Source organism: Adelges cooleyi, unplaced genomic scaffold, assembly GCF_023614345.1.
Source record: "Adelges cooleyi isolate 19-005CV unplaced genomic scaffold, UGA_ACOO_1.1 ACOO_flye_CR_arks_rails_tigmint_CR_PRNA_574, whole genome shotgun sequence".
Taxonomy (NCBI): domain Eukaryota; kingdom Metazoa; phylum Arthropoda; class Insecta; order Hemiptera; family Adelgidae; genus Adelges; species Adelges cooleyi.
In genome coordinates this window covers 5,894,568-5,916,601 of record NW_026096268.1, presented here as the reverse complement: position 1 = coordinate 5,916,601, position 22,034 = coordinate 5,894,568, and the positions used below count along the sequence as shown (strand labels likewise).

The window sequence follows — 22,034 nt, the reverse complement described above, 5'->3', positions numbered from 1 at the left end:
GTCTTGTTTTTTTTTTTGTTTGACTCTACGTTAAAAATAACGAACAGAATACCTTTTAAATGACGATAGTACTTATAAGAAGTACCTATTGTATTTCTACGAATAAAATTGGCTTATTTAAATTTATCAATTTTATGATTTTATTATTATTATTATTTTTTTTTAACAATTCGTCTGACATCGTTTGAAACAGTCTAAATCAGTCCGACGGACCAGTATATTATTATTTTTCATATTTTTAATTTTTAAACGTGATATTACTTGCATCTGGAAAATTCCCATTTTCAGAATGGCCAGGGAACATCGCTCCTGTAGCAAATTGAGTTACTTTCCAACCCTGTAAGCCCCGGTGGTGCTCTTCAATACTGCGATTTTCATAATACAGGACGATCGGCAACAATATTTTTCATTCAGGGAATTTTCTTTTCGCTACTGCCTTTTCGTCAGTACTAAGAGAAGACGGTGGTCAATACAAAGCTTATCTTCAAGGTGTTGAAATTAGTGTCTCGGGAGGCTTCTAAAAACTCCAGGGGAAAGGGGGGAGGGTGTTAAGCTATTGTGCTTGACAGGTCCGGACACGTGTAATATCGCGCTCTTCGGTCGGTGCAGGAGTGTGTTTATTCAACCGCGGCTAGGTGCGTTCGGGGGCACTTGTACAATGCTCGTCCCGACTAACACCCGGGCAAAGAAAAGGATTGACGTCACACGGACAGACTCTACATTTTGTCTGGGCCGAGGCCCAATGCGTTCGCGCTATCTTCTCCTGTTCACGGTTGCCGGTTTGCTCTCTCGCGGTTGTCGTCCAGGCAATAACGACGGCGACGACGATACCGTATGTATGTTGCCTAAGCGCAATTTCCACGCACAACCGTGTACGGGCGATGCACCGCCAAGGGGATGCAAAAAGCCGGCTAAATATAATCTATCCTCTTGGCGGGATTGCCGGGATCGATCCTCCCCCGGTGCACGGGCGCACGCCCTCTGGCCGTCATGACCCAAAGTAACTGCCGCCGACATGGGACGACGGCCACCGTTTCGCCTATTCCCTGCCGCGGCAGGGACACAGGGGCACGCCGCCGCCGCTGCCGCCGCCGCCGGGGGACGCATTCATACGTCACCGCTGCCGCCACCTCGGATTCATGTGCCGCCCGGCTACCGTACGGTCTAGCCGCGTGTTCGTCAGTCGGACCGGCCGAAGGAAATCGTCCACCGTCGTCCAGCACACGAGTCCAACCATCAACGGTAAGACCGACGCAGTGTCTTTGACGTTTATATAATAATATATATATATATTATGTATATTATTTATATAATATGAAAATAAGATTGAAAAACAAATTTTGTTTTGCATGCAAATTTTTTTTTAAATAAATAAAAGGCTTCTTTTTTGACCACGTGATTGGGGGAAAAGATCAGAAAAGAAAAATTCGGATTTGGACGTCGTTGAAAAATGTTATTTAAATAATTTATTAAATAACATTTTGTTCGGATTCGGTGATTCCTCGTTCCCGATGGATGTGACGACAACCAAATATTGTACATTGACAATTTTTTTCAATAAAGAATTGTTGATCAAACGTTATTTGTCGACAATATATTTTTCAATTCAAACGAGTTTGGAAATTTGTCCTCAATTTTCCATGTAGATATTAAAAAAAAGAGCAAATAAACATCACCCATAAAAATATATAGGAAATATAATGTTTATTTAAGTAATTTTGTAAAAATCACTTTTATCTTTTTGATTTTCAACGCTACAATTTATTCTTAATCCGTAATTAAGTACTGAAATATTATTGGAAACAATTTAATAATTTATTCATTAATTCTAAATATTGCTAATTTTTTTCAATTAATTATTTTTTTAGTTTAAATGATGTGTTTATGAATAAAGAACTCTATTTTAATATCAATTAATGAATACAACTTTAATTTTTTATTCATTATTTTTATTTCAATGAAATTTTCCTAACACTGAGCAATAATAATTCTATGAAACTGCGCTACGTTTTAACTCATTTTGGCGGGTCATTTTTACAAGTATATGAGTAATCTCGTTTGAACTAGTTATTTTTAAAATTTACCTTTATTATTTACATTCCCAATCAATTGTTGAAAGATTTCGAGCACATTTTTCGGTACTGCGAAAATAATATTGTCTACTGATTGCATAATATATAGTTATTGTAGTGTATTTTATTAGGTTTATGCGTTCATATTGTTGAAATTCGTTTGTGTATACTTGTACATGAGAACGTTTTAATAAGAAATTGTTGTTAGATAAAATAAAAAATAATAATAGAGACCTAACAAGGTACCTATGAACGGTTAATGCGGAACATTCAATGCGGTTTTCGTTTAATACCGCAACGGAAGTGCCTGTAGCGTTTTCGCTGAAATCCGACTTTAAAGAGTTTACACGTGGCCGACGATATTTTTTAAGTATACATTTATTCACTCGGTGTAATAATATAATATTATTTTGGTTCGACACATTTTTGGAAGTTATGCAGTAATAAAAATGAACAGTATAATATTTGTATACTGTATACCCATGGGAGTTTGTACAAAACTTTCTTGTTTGTTCATAATAATTATTACACTTAAAGAACTATAATACATGGTTTATCGTTTCCGTATAATATTCCTTTCATTGGCGTCGGCGATTCGCAATGTTTTAAAAAATATATATATTTTATGTTTAAATTATATTATGCGTATAAACGGCGAACATATATATTCCTCTTTTTCCCTCTAATTTTAATAAATAATCCCTACAACTCTCGCCCGAGTCGTGTAATCTTTATTATTATAATAAAAAGGGGATAAAAGTTTTATTTTATTTTTTAAATTATTTCAAATAGGTTATTGACACGAACACAAATTAATCGCTAGCTGTTCTTGAATAAAATTAACATTAAAAAAGTTCCAACAGTCGAACGGGTCAAAATATTTTTGTCGTTATCTCTTTGCACGACTGATGGTAATATTGTGTAACGTATGATGGCAATGACTGTGCGACTTTCGTTAATTAAAAAAAACAAATAAAAACAGGTATTGATAAAAAAAACACTGTGTGCTATCTGCTCGGCGTGCAGTATGAACGTCCTCAATTAGTGTTTTTTTTATGAAAACGTCTCATAAAAAACTATTATTAATGCAAATTAATCTACTAAAACGAAACATATAGATGTACAATGTTATCGTGACTAAAATATATAATACTGGAACACCGCACTCGGGTAACATAGAGAAATTAGATTGCACTGAACATAATATTTTGCTGGGTGTACCTTATGTGCGAAAAATGCCAATATCAATCGCTATTCGTGATAAAGTGGAACGTAACAGAATGTGTCGAATGGTTATTGCTCGTCGACGATGTCTTGATCGAGATGCGGTCGGAACAGAGCCATAAATAAAATAAAAACGCTTTTCTTTGGATTACCTTCGCTCGAGTAGTGTGTACATGATAATATAGAAGGCGTTCTTTTGAATACAAAACACCGGCGGCGTGCTTTGTTCAAGAGGAATACTCAACGACGATCAATCGAAAATATATTTATTATTTAAGGCGATATAATATGGTTATACTGTATAATATGATTAGATTCTGTAATATATATATATATATATATATATAATATTATTGAACACATTATGACGTGTATATTAACTTAAATTTTTAAATTAAGAATAATATGCTGAAAATTTCGATTGGTCGATAACTAGTATTGAATAACTCATTTTAAAGTTATTGAAGTATAAGTAAAATTTCGAACGGGAGGTGAAATACGGTTATGTACCGCGTACAGATAAAAAGTATACTCTATGCCCTTGTATTTTTGAAAAAAATATATCAAATTTTGGCTAACTAATATCTATAAAACCATGAAAAAGAATAATTAAAAAAAAGTTTAATTTTTTTTAAGATATTGCCCGAGTCATACCGGTTAACCAATCACCCCTTTATATAATATAACTATTTGATGATATTGGGAAATAATATAATTGACAACACAGGAACAAACATACACGGTAGTGTTAAACTATATAATATTATGTCCTATTGTGGAAAATTAACCAACAAAGTATATAGCTGAACAACAATACAGATATACACAAACGCTTGTTGTATACAACAAACGGCTGACCTACAATAATGTGTATAATGTTTGCCTTACCCTGTGATACTCTTTAAGTAATTTTATTTTTTCGTCTTCGGTGTATTCATTGGGTAAACATCAAATATAAATAATAAACTACAAATTGTATTACATTTTTGTTAGTCTTGTAAGTTATGATTAAGGTGAAATGCGTAAAGGATAATAATGTGTAATTGTGTTTGTAACATTGGACAGAAAGAGCACGGAAATTCAATTTGTTTAATATTATTATTTAATGTGCATTGAAATCGTGTATTTATTCAGTATGTGCTTTTACCGGAAAGAGTCTAGAATGTAAATATGATCTTGAATACTTGTGGAACAATTGCTTTTCACCGCATACCTATGCTTTTATCAAACTTCGAGTGGTTAATTAGGAACAAGCAATTTTTTTTAATATGGCTGTACGATTGTCGTTTTTGTTTGTTTGTTAAAATGTGAGTTTGTTAGGCCTTGGGTACCTACCGCAACTTCACTTTTTTTATACTCGTTATAAAAGCATTTTGTATTCTACTTCTCAAGTCTGGTTAAATTAAAAATTGTACTTTTTATTTTGAAATTTTAAGCGTTAATTTAACTTTACTTTGCTATTGTCATTATAATAATTATATACTACATTTTAATGTTAAACAAGTCCATAATAGTTTTGTAACAAAGATATTGATTAAGGTCGCCTAAAATAATTAAAAAAAAACAAAATGTTTTACTCTAAACTTGTTAAAACAATACAATAATATTATGTTAATAATGCTAAGTAGATACTCATAACTAAATGTTCCCTACTTAGAAAATATTTATTTTTGTAAATTTTCTTACCGGTTGTATTTTTTTCTGCAAACTTTGGTAACCTAAAAACTTGTTGTTGATGACTGTTTTTTGTTTGACTAGATAATATATCAAAATAGCATTTGTACACAACAAAGATAAAGCTTTTTATGCACAACCTAATTCAACTCAACCCACGTCAGTTCACTATTTTAAGATTCTGTGTTTTCACAAGATATATTTCACCACGTCAAAAAGGCCAATGCTCTTTGCTACTTTTTTTTTTGTTGCTAAAATTCATTTGTTTTATATTTTATCAAATCGATTCTTCAGAACCGTTTGCGTCATACTTTTTTATGAAATTAAGTGTTTTTATTATTTTTTTATTATATCTTAATTTATCTTATATAAGTGCATAATTATTGTGATACACTTTAAGCCTATCGCAGTGGAAATATCTAGAGAGTCGTTTTGGATAATCGCTTTTATAAAAAAACCTGTAAGGATTAAACATTTATGATGGAAAGAAACGTTGGATCAAATTTTATTTTGTTTCGCGGTTTTCTTTATATTTAAAAGGAGATTATTTGGTGTTTTTGCAATGTCGTATTAAAAGTAAGATTGGCGGACATCACATTTATCGTTATTACCAATGTATCACGTTGAAAAATATTTTCGATTAACATAATTAAAAATATCTGTTAAACAATTCATTTCTGATGACAAATTAAAACAAACCTTTTACGAGTTATGATAAAAATTATATTTGTTTAAAACAATTAGTTAAATTAAATTATTAGATTATTTTTTTTTTTTTGGGGGGGTAAATAATGAAAAATATTTCACATTTTAACTAATTAATTAAACTGTCAATGAAAAAAAAAAATTACACATGTTGTACTACTCACTTAATAACAAATTAGGTATTTCTATATGACAATGGTGTCTTTTCCTTTTTGATATTTTCTTTATATGATTTTAGTAGGATAATTGAATTTCATTCAGACATTCGGAGTAATAAGGCGTGGTCCGGATTACTCCATTCCTATTTTGACAGAACATTAAATTTGTATTATTGTTCCGGGTTACTCTATTGCTACAAGCAAACTATATTATATTTTTTAATATTGCTTCGGAATAACTTTTTTATAACAATTTATTGTTGCGCATTACTCCGTTACGACCACGTTGAAACAATGCATTTTTTAAAAATATGGCAACTAAGTAGGTTTAATATTATGATGTTACATTAAAATGTGTAACAAAACTTTGAAAAATAAACGGAATAATAAATATTATTATTATCTTTAGCACACTAAAATAGTTTTTATTGTACTCTTTTTCTGTCTATACGATAACATATAATATAAACTTCAGATATAATATGACCGAGAGCTATAGTGTGAAGAAAAGGAGTTTAAAGCTTTATTTTACTGTCAGTGATACATTTTTTGAAATGATTAAATTAATGTACATTGTACACACTTAACTGTAAAACAATTATCGAGGAAGTTCCGAAAGAATACCTAACACTGCGAAAAAAATGGTTTTAACTGCGTAAATTGATTTAGTTATTTAAAAAAATACTAGTTTTTAAACAGTTATTTTATTTATTTCGTTAGGCTATAACATCAACAAAAAATAAATGTAAATATTTCAACAAAATAATGATAATAAGGATTGCAAACATAGTCGGGTACTGCAAATGTATGGTAGATGTTCAATTTTGAAAAACAAGTTTTTGTTCAATTGTAATTTGTATATAGTTTATATACATGAGGAAATTTATCTTCCGTTATTAAAAATACCATAAAAAATGTGTTATTTAATCAATATTTGATCGACAAAAACAATTTAACTATCAGTATACAGTAAAACGGCATCCTTTTCAGATTGTTTTTAGGTAGGCAACTATTTGTTTCTACCTTTAGTACGTAGTGCTTTTCTATACATATTTTTGTTATTAAATTGAAAAAAGGTCACATTCCAAGTTGGTAGAGTTTCATGGACGTTGATTTTTTTTCTTTTTTACTAAAGTAAACACATTTCGAGTTAAAAGAGTTTTCGAACTCAGTTATCATTCGACGTAATGGCAAGCTAGATATTCTTTTCTGTTTTTTTAGGTAAATTGAACAACATTATATGTTGTTCTAGAAAATTCCCGATGACGTCGATATTTTTTACACTTCCAGCCGGTTTGGCAAGACGCCCGGATTGGTACGTGCTGTGTATGAGACGTTTGCGGTTAGACTCAGAAAATATGTTTTATTCAATAGGAATTCAGCAGAAATCGTACACTTATTTGAATAAGACAAATGTTATTTTTATGTTACTTTATTGAATTTGATAAATAACATAATATTATAATAAGCGCCGAAAAGTTGGCTATGCCTAGATTAGTACGCATTATTGTAGTAATAGCTTCAATTGTTATGTTTAACCGTCGAATGTGTTTTAGTGTTAATTTAACTTGAATAAATCATGCACTGACTATCAAACTGCTTGGAATTGTTTAATTATTTAGGTATGTTATGTAAAAAAAATGAATCAATAAACGGGATGTTAGGGCGGTTACCGGTACATAATAATATTATTATACAGGCTTTAATATAACGCCGGGTAAAGGAAAAAAAAATCTTTTTCAATGAAAGAAAAAACGTATGTGATGTTTTCACCGAAATTTCTGTTAAAAACGAATGGACTTCAATGCTTCGCCGAGTTATCAACAAAGCACTGTATTTTTGATTTACAAGTAAGGGATGTATGAACATATTGGCCTGTTCGAAAAACCGAAGAACACACTATATGGACGCCGAATCGTTAATGGGTTCAAATTAATGACTGCACTTGGCTTGTACTTGTAATTTCACAGTAGAATTGACGATACTACTATAAAACCAACATTTTCTCACAGAGGTCGAGTCATTAAACAATTGCCGTCCACTAGAATCCATTTACCGAAAAGAAAACCACAAATCTGTGTTGTCCGTGTAAATTAATATTGGATGGCGGTCCATCCATATCTTTAGGCTACCTATTAAATATAAGATTAATCTAATTGTTTGGGAAATACGAATAATACATTTTTTATACATTTTAATTGAAAAAAATGTAATACTTTTACTATTTTTAAAAAATATATGAAATCTACAAAGTCAGAGCCTTTTTACTGTAGCTATAAAAAACGTTTTTTCTAATTAATGTTCTATAAAAAGAACATTACGTTCACGTCCTTTCCACATTTATCAAAATATAAATTTTTATAAATTCTGTGCAAGGTAATATTTTGCAATTGTACACTATAGATCGCAGGGAAGTATTAATAATCAACATACATTTTGTTTGTTTTTCTATATTAATCAGTGATTTCAAACGCTCTAAAGTTCTACTAGTATTATAGTGTTATAAAACTCATATAACGAAGTACATCTAAACTAGCGTGTTAGCGTAACTCCCCAAGGAACTTTTAAATGAATTTGTAGATAATTTTTAGCATGGAAAAAATTGTAAATGAATACTTTATTCTATTTGTCGATTTTCATTGGTTAACTATCACTTTCCCTAGCGATCAGCCGACCATCGATAAATTCAACTAGCTAGGTACTTGATTATTTGAATATAGTTGATCACATTCTTCGTGGTCAATATTTCGTTAAAAACGTAATATGTAGTATTATAGACACATACTGCATATACACACATTTATTAGTTATTACACACTGGTGGTTATTGATAAAATATTTTTTAGTAACACAGTGAACAAATAAGCTAACAATACATAATACACGTAAGTTTATGTGTACTATTTCGGGTATTGCGGTCAAAATAGACTTATATAAATATCAGTAACAAAACTGTATCGTATGTTTCAGCAATAGCAATAAATGTAACCTAATACTAAACCGTCAAGTGTACAAAACTGTTAGGTATTGTCTAGAACGTCAAGTGTGTGTGTGACGGTTATTGTAATCTTCTTGTGTCGTGAAAAATACTTAATGTCAGTGTAAATTGTCTTTAATGGCGGAGAAAATGATTTTCGGTGTGTTTGCCCGAGCATTAGGAACAAGTTTAAACCACCGGTATACGAAACAAACCTTGCAGTTAGAACGTCTACCCACCGCTGTATTATGTATGTTTGGGTTAGTGATTAAAAGCCGGGCAAAAAACCAAGTGATGCGCACATTGAGTGGCAGGCTATTGATACCTTTAAACCCTTCGGGGCCCGTGATTGCATTGTCGTCCTGTGTAGCAAATGGATTTACATAATAATAGTGTTTTGTTTGCGTATGCCACGAGACACTTGTGTGAAAAATTCGTAACCAACATAATACCAACAAATCACACGAATACCTTTCTCTCTTGAAACATTAAGTGCCACAGTAGTTGTGTGTTTTAAGTTTTGCATACAAATGTTCTGATCAAATTACTTGCAAACGCAGATAAAACCCATTATAAATATACCTCTTTAGCATCCCGTTGAATCCAAAAATAAAAACAAAAACACTTTATATCTAAACTTATCGTAATATTCTAAATCTTGTTTCATTTTTATTATAAACGGGATTAAGGTTGTTATATAAAAAAAAAAAGTTTTGAAATATCCAACAAGATAAAATACTATGGATTTTTTTTTGTAATTTTGTGAAAATATAGCGTAATAAAATATAACATAGTTTTTTAAGTGTTCCACTACTCCATTACAGCAAAAACTGAAGCCAAAAAAAAAAAGCTTTATTATCATACTCATAAAAAATTGAATTATAGGCTACAAAAGCGTTTCGTATTATTCAATAGCCATCTAGAAGCTACTAAAGTTGAAAATCAGAAATCTCTAAACTCTCGAAGCAGTTAAAAGGCAGTAAATTAAAAACCTCAAAGATAAACGTTGGTGGCTACTGAATCGGAAGAGGTTACTGGTTCGGAAATAGTAATAAATTTGATAGGTAGTGGAAAAATATCATTTCGACTACAAACGTTTCGGCTCCAATCAGGTGCCAGATGTTTAACACAATTGTATGCATTATATATATATATATATATAATAAAAAAAAAAAAAATAAGAATTAGAAAAATAAAAAATTAAAACGAGTAATAGATTATAGAGTAAAAGGTTTTAGACCACTTGGTGGATATTAAAAATAACTGAGTGAGTTATAAATAAATAAATACAAGAAGTTATGTGGAGTAGACACTAAACAGTGAAACCTGAAAATTGCAATTTTCTAAAAATTAATGCCGCTTTAGAGAGGGCGTGAATATCCATCCGCCGATTTGAACAGGCTCATATTTTGATAGGCTGATTTTTTTGGGAAGGGATCTGGAACTTGGCCTTTTTTTCACGGTTAGGATTTTTTTGGGATATGATTTAGCTGTCCGACCTAAATTTCTTCATAGCATAAGGCGAAAATAATAATAGTATGTTTATTAATTCTGTACTTTGATTATACAAATTAATTCAATATATTTAAACTACATAACACGTGATAGGTACTAGTATTGAATCTCTGCTATCTATACTTGACATATAAAATAACTAATTGTTTAGTATTATACCTAATTATGCATTTATCTAATGGCAAACGCAGCGAGTTATAATAAATGATGATTATTTTATCGGCGAAAACGAAGAGGGGTTAAAGTAAAATATTACCGTCTTACGGCGTAAACTTTAGATATATTACTAAGCGCTTTACTAAGCTAATATTTAATAATAATCTTTGTTTTATCAGTAGTCATATGGTTAAACCAACCGGGTAGGAGAATATAGGGATTAGAGATGAGTTTGAAGTACGGATTTCCTAAATATCTGGTTAGGTTAGGTTAATCAGTGCACAATGTCGACTTGTTGTGAGCAAAATGAAACTAAGTCTTCACTCTTTTACCAGTTGCTTCATCTACTTCTATCGTAGTCGTCTTTATTTCTATCAATACAATAGATTCTAACCTATTCCGAGGTCTTGAATATATTAAATTAGAGATCATAGGCATTTGTCTATCGTTAGCATAAATGAAAATATAATTTTTACCTATTCTTTGCGCAACTTGGTGATTTTTGGGTCGAAACTTATCCGGCAAATAATTGAAATTGACGACAGCTTTAAGATTTAATTATGTAAGTGTGTTTGAAAACTAAGGGACGAGCTTACAACGATAAAATAACGGCGAGACCAGCACAGTAATTAGATCGGTCCGGACGGTCAAAACTATGTAGTTTTGTAAACTTTTGTCGTTCATGGGTTCCCATTTTCGGTGAGTATGGTTATGTAATTTGTGGGGAGGATCCGCATGGTATAGTTGTCGACTTGTGCGACTCTCGGGCGACCGATTCGTTTTATCGCCGCAAAAGCTCGAAATTCATCGCCAGACGCCGTGTACGGTGTAAAGGTTGTTAATTAGGCGAATTGTTTCCATCTAATTAAAGACTTTGAACGACAAAATGAATATGCATAACAATCAAGCCGCGCGTTCTCAGCATGAGAATAACTTTGGTTTTTTTTTGTAAGAAAGAGAGAGATTTGTTCTAGTAGACGGGTCAGTACAATGCTGCTAGAGTCTACAGATACTAGCCATGATTGTAGAAGGGTTAAGACTTAAGACCCCATTTACGGCCAGTTTGAATTTCTTATTTGTCATGGTAGAGTAAGTTGGCGTGTTAGGAAAAAATGTGTAGCAAAAAATGAAACTTTCATTAGTGTAAGCGCCTATCATCTCTTGTCGCCTATGTAGCTCAATGAAGTATTATCAACTTGATCTTATCACCATCTCGTCTCTGCTTTTTGCCTCCCGTCCTACCCTAGAGAATATTCGACCTGTCATGTTAGAAATAAGTTGTTGTAGAGATGGGCACTTTACTAGGAAAATGCACATACCCAAATCTGTAGTTAAAATTTCATTTGGGTTAAGATTTTCTCGGTTGTAATTTCTTGTATCCTATTTCTATCAAAATGTCTATACCTGATTTTCATCCACTTATCAAATTCTCAATCACCCGCCAGTAAACGTGTCGACAGAGACGCACTGGGTACCGATCGGTCGAAGGAGAATTGAAATAAAACATTATAGCTCTCCTTCAAAATGTACCTACAATAATAATGCTTCATTCAAATAATGTAACCATACAAAGTGTACATCTGATCAGTTCATAAGCATGCACCCCTAGCTAGTCCGCCTCCTTGACCGTAAATCAAGAGTTCATCAAACCCAAACGGGCATACACCCAAACCCAAAACCCAGCAATATATTCATTAAAAATTAAAAAAAAAAAAAATGTTTACACTAACATATTTTGTTTAAAGAAACAGTGAGTATCAAAGAAGATTTTCAAATTTAACCTTTAAAATAAATCCATGTAACGGTACTTGAGTATTGTAATCTTAAATCTGTTTATATATTTAACTCAAGCAGTAAAGATTTGTCACTTGGTCAAACGTTCAGCCTTGTTTTATTTGTAATGCACACTATTTGTAACGTTTTCGTAAGGTATTTTTTGTTTTTAGTTTAGTTTTAGTGAAGTATCAAAAATAAACCGCACATTTTTATCACCGATAAAGGCTTATAGAAAAGATTTTATTCGTTTTGTGTTGCAGTTTCTTTAGTTTTTTTTTTATAGCCAAGTAGTAATTGACAACACATTTACACTTCTGCAATTAATTTTGTTTTAGTACAGATTTTACGAGTTACGGCCTACGGGGTATTATTTTCGTTTAGTTAATTACGGTTTGGTAAAGTCAATAAAACAATGTATACGAGAGTAATTCATTACAATTATTTGGTGTGAAAAATCTTGGGAAGTAAAATGTTTTATTATACAAATTAAAATTTTTTCGACAGCGGTTAAGTAATCTCTTTTTGATAATATTTTCGTTCGACCGGTTTGTTATGTTTTAATGTATTGTATTTTAAAAGAAATAATAAAAAATGTGTACATATTACTATAATAGATACTAGCAGACGTTTGCGCTTTGCCTTTATAACTTAACTACTAATTGAAAACTAATTTAAATTCAGCCAAATGTTATGTAAAATTTGGTATCATAATTTTAGTCAAGTCGTTAAGGTTCGTTAGTCGATTTTTAGTCTAAATAGTATATTTTCGGCATGTACCTATTTAAAGGACATTAGTCTACAATAAATTTGCAGTGTTTTATTTTTTTGCTTTAATAGCGTCACTTATTAATGTAATAAGGTTCTCGATGCGAAACGTCCTTATGGGAAAATGTTATTCGCTAGAAAAAAAATATAATGATGCGCAATTTGGTAAAATTTATGACGTCCAATAAAATTCAAACATTATTCCTCCGCCTCGGCAGACAGACGATTATCATATTATAGAAGTGATATATTATGTTTTTCTTGAGTTTTTTCTAAGGCGACAAACACTTATACTTTTTAAAATTTTTTTTTCTCACTCCGGTCCGAAATTCGCCGTCGCGCCGTTTACATTTGTCATTCCTCTAAGACGTCCTCTTTATTAACAAAATAATAGGTCCCACGCGGATCTGTGGTCTTTTCTTGGTTAGAGTCAACTGTTAAGTTGTTCGCAAACAGCATCCACCAAACCGATCGAACCTAAAAAAACATAACACATAGTAAATAGAAAGTCTTCCAATTTATATAACTACAACGACAGTCTCGAAAGAGTAAAAACAAAAATCTAAAAAAAAAAATCTAGTTAGAAAATCAGCCATTTTGATTAGTCCCGAGTACGGGCGACTTCTCCAATCAAATGTTCAAGCTACATGATCAAAAATTTGATTAGTACTTCAATTCCCTTCAATTTATTTTAGAGTCAAATTTAAGTAGACAATTGAAAAAAATGAATGAAAACGAAACGGTGGAACTGGTAGAATATATATAAGAACTCCACTTCCCCCCCCCCAGTTAGCCTTTTAGTTGTTAGCATATCAATATAATCTCTTTTTCATATATTTTAACTGTTCAAATTAAGTTTTTTAATTATTTGAATATTACACATTGTTAGGGTGTATGTTTTTTAAAAATCTTTCCACATAATATAACTTATCTCCTTTTATTTATACTTAAATTCGGATAGTTTGTGCAAATAAAAAAAACAAAAGTGACAACAATCCTTTATTTCTCATTGTAAGACTTGTCGCTCGCGATTGTTTTTATAATATTTTCAACCAAACCAGACCAAAACAAATAAACATTCAGAAACTATTTTATTTTTATAGTACTATCAAATTTTCTGGTGGGTATTATTATTTTGTTAGTGAAACTAATAATTCATGACCGCACGTTGACACATATTATTCCCTTGGCATTTTACGGAAGATCCGTATCGCAAATAAAAAGAAAATTTTGCAGAAAAAAAAATAACGATAATAGTAGCTAATAAATAATAAGTATAAATCATGCGAGTCGATAAAACATGTATAACAATTCACGATGGACTATAACTGTATCGGCTACTGTGTTTTGTATGCAAATGCCGGTCTGCCCTGCCAGCTCGGACCGTCGCGTCACGTCGAGATTCATTAAGAATTTGGCATTGTCACCAATCGAAAAGTCTGAGACCGAGTTATTGATTTATTCCCCGGAGCCAAAAAAGAAAACCCATTAATACTTGTAAAAAAAAACAACGGCGAAAACTCTTTTGTCCAACGTTGCGCAGACCTAATTTTTTTTATTTAATAATGTACCTACTGGTAAAAATGATGAAACACTTTTATTTTTACTTTTCTTTTACCAATAAATAAAAATGAATGTTTTGACATTTTATGTTGTTCCGACAACACGGTATTATCTTATCGGCGAGTTCTTGTCTGTCACCGTCCAGGTCACTGTATTATACGTCATAGCTACGTACAAGACCCATAAAAGATTTTCACGGCGTCCTAGCAGATTTGCATATATTTTATGAGCAGTACTTTAATCAGATCACCGGCCTACACCATATACATAACATGGATTATCCCATGTTGCTGCTGTGTCAGATTTGGGTCCAGACCGTAAAGAAAATGAAAGGACAATAAGAAGAAAAGAGACAGAAAAATTTGGATTTCACCAAAATCCGTTATTTTATTATAGCTTTATAAATCATCATCATCAAGCTTAACGGGCCTTTTAATGCCCAACTCTGCCATCGTGAGATGATAAAATATCTTTATAAATAGTAAATCACAATACAAATAAAAAGCACTTGTTAAAAATGTTATGAAATAAAAGTGAAACCATCGACAGAAATTAAAGGGGCTAGATATGGTCTTAGCACTGTAAGTTTAAATTAAGTTTGTTAAATTGGTCATATTCAACAATCTCACAAAATAAATAAAATCTCAAAATTTAGGTATTTTCAGCAAGATTAACATCAAGTTTTAAGATTTTTATTTTCTCAAGCCTTCCTTTTCTTTGTGCCATTGATCATAATGGAAGAAAGGAATTTAATGCAGTACAATAGCTTATACTCAACGGTAGTACACACTAGGCACAGCGCGGGAAAATGAGGAAAGGTACTAAACAAGATAGTATTAAGGCCTAAGGGGCAACGAGGGACAATATATAAACATACAAATAACTGTCAAGCAAGGTCAAAATGTTACCACAGGATAAGATAATAATACATCTTTCGTGGAATTTATATTATCGTTACTAGAGGCCGTAAACCATTGCTAGCTGTCGTCCTGGAATTTATTTCAACGCAAATCATAAACCATCAACTTCTTTTTCTCGTCTTCCTTAAGTCGTCATCAGCGCCAACACGACAACACGCATTTATAAATGTACCTATACACACTTGTGGAGTATGTAATAATGTTCATAACAGTTATAGACAAGCGATTATTGTTTTGTTAATGATAATATTTAATAATCGTTTTGTATTACTATTTGTATTTATTAAAATCTCATTATAGTTTGTGTGGTGTTTTATGAAAACAGGTTTATAATAATTGCTACAGTCTAAGGAGTGCGGCACAACAACATATTTTCGTCAGCCATTATGTATTACGATTTCAGAAACACAAAATTTGTAATTCAATTATTATTAATTTTTCATGGTTTATTTTGCTGCGTTTAAAGTTTAAGGTAGAAAGAAAACTATGTTCCAAACTTTAGCCGCAAATTAGTCATCAATTATTTAACGTTACCTACTTAACAGCGGATAGAAAACTTTGACCCTAGACCGTTTAAATATTAATTTTGGTTTTCCAAATGTGTTGAGTTAATTCGCGGTGTCGGGTGTTCAATAGTGTGTAAAGAAAAGCACAAACTCGACAATTGATGAATTTCAATTTACTAAGATCTTCATAGTCTTTATTTCATTCGTTACCAAATGTAGTAATAATAATAGTATTGGTGTTTACCGTTTATATATTATTTTTGAAACAAATATTATTAGGTTTTGACTTCTGACGGGCAACGCATTTAACTATGTGTAAACTGTGTTTACAAAACCTGTATCACTAATTGAGTTGTCTCATGGCACAATTAACCATTTAAATTACATAAACAGTACACAAATCTTTAGTTTTAAAACGTTAAGAGTGAACTAACTGACTGTTTAAATATTTGATATGTTGCCTAAATATTCACAGGTTAAGCTTTAGATGTAATATTTAATATAATATGAAGTCAATAACCATTAGACTAAAGCCAATTAAACAGAACATGATAATGTATCCTTACTTAAACGAGTCATAGTTTGTGAAATCATATTGTTTTAATATGATATTTGATAAGTCGTCAAAACTTACATTTTTATAATGAACAAAACAAATATATTTTCCGTTACTTTAGTAATTATATTTATTATTTTTTGTTATAATTAGGTCGGCAAAAAATGCAAGTTTAAATAGAGCACGAAAAAAATGTTTAAAGCTTATATTAGCATTTTTTTTCTAGAGATACAATATAAATTCGAGTGTTAAAAAGGGTGCCGTAAGCAGTCAATGTCAATTAATCATATAAAGTACGGGTTATTTGCATAAAATGACTATAAATATACAACAAAAAAAAACATTTAATAAATACCGTTACCTATAAGTAACACCAATGTGGTTTATTATCATAAATAACAATAAAAAAAAATTAAATGGGGTTTGACCGTTTGACGTCAGTTTAAAACGTGTTTAACGGTATTCAATTAAATATTATGTACCGCAGTCCACATCAGTTAATATAGTTAGTGCTAAAAAAGACACAGGATGATTTTAAGTTACGGGTCAACTTGAATTTTTTATTAATTTAGTTCTTTTATTTTTGTCTTTTTGTAGCCATTATAACGTACAAAAAACAGCTCTTCATTTTCGAATTAGTTTTTACATCCTACTCGTTCACTCAGAAATAAACCCATTTCGTATACTTATTACTCAATAGTCAAAAGCGTTTTAACGTTTGAACTTAGAACATAAGTTGTAGTCAAAGGACTTAGTATATTTTGATGAAGATAATTTAGCATGGCGTTTTGCCTCCCCTCACACATAAAGCCGAAAAAGCTTTCAACTTGAGAAAACTTAATAGAAAATATAATAATTGAAAATGAGGCAGATAACATTTTTAGTAGAGCATTGAATACCGATAAAACAACTATTGAATTTTAAGATAGTCGAATGTTAAAACGGGATTTATTTTTTTGTAAAAAAATACAATATGTGATCATTAAAAGAAGATGATATGTTTTACCAGAAAATTAATCATTATCAATATTTTAACTTGATCGTGTAGTATGTGAAGCTTTCTAAGTTTTCGAGGAACTAGTTTGTATTTGTGACTGAATATTCATATTATGTGCAACATGATCGAAATTATGGAAATATGTGTAAATATAGATTCATGCATGGTAATTAATAGTTTATCATGTACAATAATATAGTGACCTAGTTTGGACTTGGTAGCAAAGAAGCGGTGGTTTATAATTTTATTTTTAAGTCATAGTCATATGTGTTATGTACTTTATGTATGTTTAAACCGTTTGTAAAATACATTTAATGTTATAAAATGTATTTTTTTTAAAACGATTAAATGGAAATACCGGTTAAAAAAATCAGTTAATGGTAGCTAAATTATATTAACTAACTTTATTACATTTCAATCAAATAATATATTGCATGTTGACACTTACAATTAGTAGCCAACAAAATGTCAATTAAATGACAATATTATGTAAATATTCTTAAAAAGTTGTCTCTTTCTTTCTCGTCAAATTTTACAACGATTGATCTGCTGGCTAACAAAAAAAAAAAACTTTTACTTCACTTACTTTATAGATTAAGTAAGTTTGAGGAGAAAGTATAATATATCAGTTCCTTTTCATTGGATATCGGACTCAGTTTTCGAATATATTTTGTTACAAGCAAGATTAGAGTAAGGCGTTTTTTTTTATGAATGAGAAATTCTTTAAGAGACAATAAAGTCATCAAAATGGTGATTGAGCTTATATTAAAGAAGGCAACTCGCTTAATCGGATTGCAGTAACTATACATAACAATTTTGATATAAAGAAAATTATCAATCAAAACAAGTTTGTTAATTTCACATTAAGAGTTGTGTAAAATAACTTATCGGTGTTTCTTTTATACTCAGAGAAAGCGTATGTGAGTTAGTTTATAGGTAAGAATACCTGCTCTGTCTTAAGCCCATGTTGGTCTGAGATTCAATTTTTTGAATTGTACAGCTGTCTTAGCAAGGGGTATCGTGTGTCGAGTGTTTGCCGTTTGGATTTTTGGCGAGACGTTTATCTAAGATTAGGCTTGGCCGTTTGTGCGTTGATACAATAGTATCAGTTTAATAAAACTACACTTTAGAATAATGGGCGTTTTATGTAAATTCAAGCGAGTGACATAGCTTTTTAAACGTAAAAAGCTAAAAGTAAAAAACTTGCCCGATCGATTTAGTTTATTTCACTATAGATTTGAAAATGTTACGATTTCATTGTCTAGCTAACACATTTCCTTATAGGCTTGACGAAAAGTAAGTAAGTGCAGATAACCACTTCATTTTCGCGGTTGAACGTTGAGTGGGTTTTATCGTTAAAACGATATTGGATGCACGGTTTGCTTTGTGTAAAATTAATCGCACACGACGGGGTTTAATACTTCATAAAATACCCTGAAGGGTACCTATAAAGGTCGTAATAAAGTACACACGGGTTATTTTATGTATTCATAGGTTTTTGAAATTTTAAGTCCTGATAAAATTACAGGTCTTCTCGTTTAATACAGAGCTGTATAAGTATAGTATTATAACCAACACAGCCAACACAATGTGATGTTGTGAGATAATTATTGTACCTGTATAGTTTTCGCTGGTAATCCGCTTTATTTTGCCGTTTTAGCCGTTCCTTTTTATATTATTCCTAATAGTATCTCTACGGAACGGAACATTATATTACAGTTATCGAAAAATAAGATAACATTATGGCGATACACGAGTAGGTAATGCGATTTCACATTAGGACCCTGCATTAATAACATTTATAATAACAACAATAATTATAATAGTGGAGCAATTTTTAAAGAAAAAAAAATGTTAAATTCTGTATCTTATGATTTATGACGGTATTTATATATAATACACTCCTTTTGATACAAAATAAAACTTTTGTCTCTGTAAAAATAAATTGTTATATTAAAAAAAAAAACCGTTTATAAAATTCCTAGAAATAAGTAAAGATGATTTCGCAAAATATATTATTTTAGAGTTGTGCCTTTTTTTGCAATGTTGTTTTTATATTAAAACTTTAAAAACCTGTTTATTTATCAAAGATATTTCTCTTGTTTTTTTAGGCAAACGAGAATAATAATTGAAAACTTATAAGACTCAAATGGCTACTACGTTTAAACTTATTTTCTTAGAAAAATTACACTGATTGTGTAAACATTTTACTTCCATTGCCCCCACTTAAAAATAAAAAATAAAAATGTATAGAACAATTTATTTATCGAATGATAAATATTTTACAGTTCCTGCCTTAAAACCCCGTAATGTAGGGGAATATTGGAATGATAATCATATTATTTTTCATAATTTTATTTTATAGCAAATTCCATTAATTATTTTGTTTTGGTTCTTAACTCAAACTATTTCATAACCTTGACTTTACAAAACACTAAGGAACTAAGTAATTTACGCATAAAATTCAAATCTACCAATTTTCAACTTACGACTAATGAAGCTACAAGTAAAGACACTCTTACGATAATAAAAAAAAATTAGTCTATGACATTTTTTTATTTCTTTATCACATAATCAGTCAGATTCTGCTGGTAACACAACATACGAGTAATACATCAAACACTGTGACCATTTCATTTGTTTTTCATTCGACAAATATCGAGAAAAAAAATGAAAATTCAGCACAGTGAAAACAATTCTATCAGCATTATTTAAATGAACCCCACATACAAAACTATCTCATCTTCCCCTACAAAATAAATATTTTATTTTAACAAATTATATTCATCATCATCGTGTACAGGCCTAACGCTTGAAAGCCCAACGCTGTCATAATAAGATGGCTTCTTGATAGATAATGTTACATTTTTGATTTAGTAAAATTCATATTTTTTAACGATAATTGATTTTTGTTTGCTCTTTCCATTATCAATTATAATAATTGTTAGCAATATTATTTTTTCATAATTTTCGGCAAAAAGAAATTCAATATTCGTTATGAAAGTGTTGTATTTGATTAACTTTTGAAGTCCCGGAATTTTTTATTTGCTCGAAAGATTAAATACAAAATAAAATGCTTCGCCCAAACTTTTTTAAACACCCCTGGGAACGTCGGCTTGTACCAGGTATAACTTAGTCTGCTTTGCAACAAAAAGTAATTTGCACTTCCGGTGAACGTCAAATGGCAGAGGAAGTACAGTTTAGCCGGAGTTTCGCTCCAGTAAATTTCTCACAGTTTAAAATCATATTATTATATTATTTTGCACGGTTCAAACTTATCTCACTCGTTGTGTGCGTATGTCATGTAGCGTTGTCGCGTCACTTCCATTATAATAGTTTTATATTGCATGGCCAGCCACCATTGTTTTTAATAACAACCGTTGTACGCCATCAGAATAAAAAATGCAAATACATTCCACCCTCGACAGTTTGCCCTACCAATATTGTATGTGTCCATTGTGCCAATACCAGGACTCAACCGCCACAATACAGTTCATCGGTAAACAAGCAAAATAATTACTCGTTAAGTAAGATAATTAACACTCGCATTTCGCATTTTGGATACAATATGTAGGCAATTAATCAAAGTTTGCGTTTGAATGACGAAGAAAATGCATTGAAGATGGGCTTTCAAGTAAAACGTATTGTACTTGTCTCTCAAAAGCCTGCACTTACCGTACTTTCAACACCATGAATGACTTCTGGTTAAGTTTAGTGGCATTGTTTTCGATTCTTGATAAAACTTTCTTGTTTACAACACTGTTAAATTAATCGAATTAATAGTAACTATAATACACAGATAAGAGATAACTGATGCGATAAGAAAATAACAACTGATAAGGAGTGTGACAACAACTGTGGAACTGATAACAAAGGTTTTGGCGGTAAAAGCGTAGATATTGAATCCATGAATGGGTAAATAGAAACTCGTTCGAAAATTTGTTTATATTAACTTTGAGGTTATATTGAGGGTGTGATCTTAATCTAAAATATACTTAATGTCAAAAAGATAACCCACTCAAGAGTTTACTATACATACTCAGTTATGCATTCGGTGAATTAAATGTTTGGTCGGAATGTTTTAGTCGAACGAGTTATTTTAATAATATATTGTAATATTTCTTGCTCTCGGTGTGCATAATAACAGTTGTAATAACGAGTAAATATCATTTCTACTTAATCAAAATTTCAATTAATACCGACGACCGGCTTTATGGGTTTTGTACGTTTATACAGGGCAGATTAATAAAATTGAATTAAATTTAGAGTCTCGAATATTTGGCATTAGTGTTATATAAGTTTGGTTATTTTGTGTAATACAAACATGCACAATATGGATAGTCGGTGGCAGTGATGGAAGGTTGTCCATCTATCATCTTCTCTCTCTTTCTCTGTTGCTCCTTTTTTTTTCTTTCATCGAACCAAAAGTTTTTTCGTGTTTAATAATACTTGGGTTCAAAATTTCACGAC

At 31.0% G+C, this 22,034-nt stretch overlaps 1 protein-coding gene across 3 annotated transcripts in view; it reads left to right on the top strand.

The window, feature by feature from the left end:
* The first annotated feature begins 1,130 nt into the window (after window positions 1–1,130).
* Window positions 1,131–22,034, top strand: part of LOC126843006 (glutamate receptor ionotropic, NMDA 3A-like) — a 116,853-nt gene continuing 95,949 nt past the window's right edge. Inside the window, exon 1 of one of the 3 annotated variants that reach the window (XM_050580295.1) lies at window positions 1,131–1,242. The gene's annotated coding sequence lies outside the window, so the exon portion shown is untranslated. The remainder of the gene's footprint in view (window positions 1,243–22,034) is intronic. The other 2 variants (XM_050580296.1, XM_050580297.1) reach the window with 2 other exon arrangements.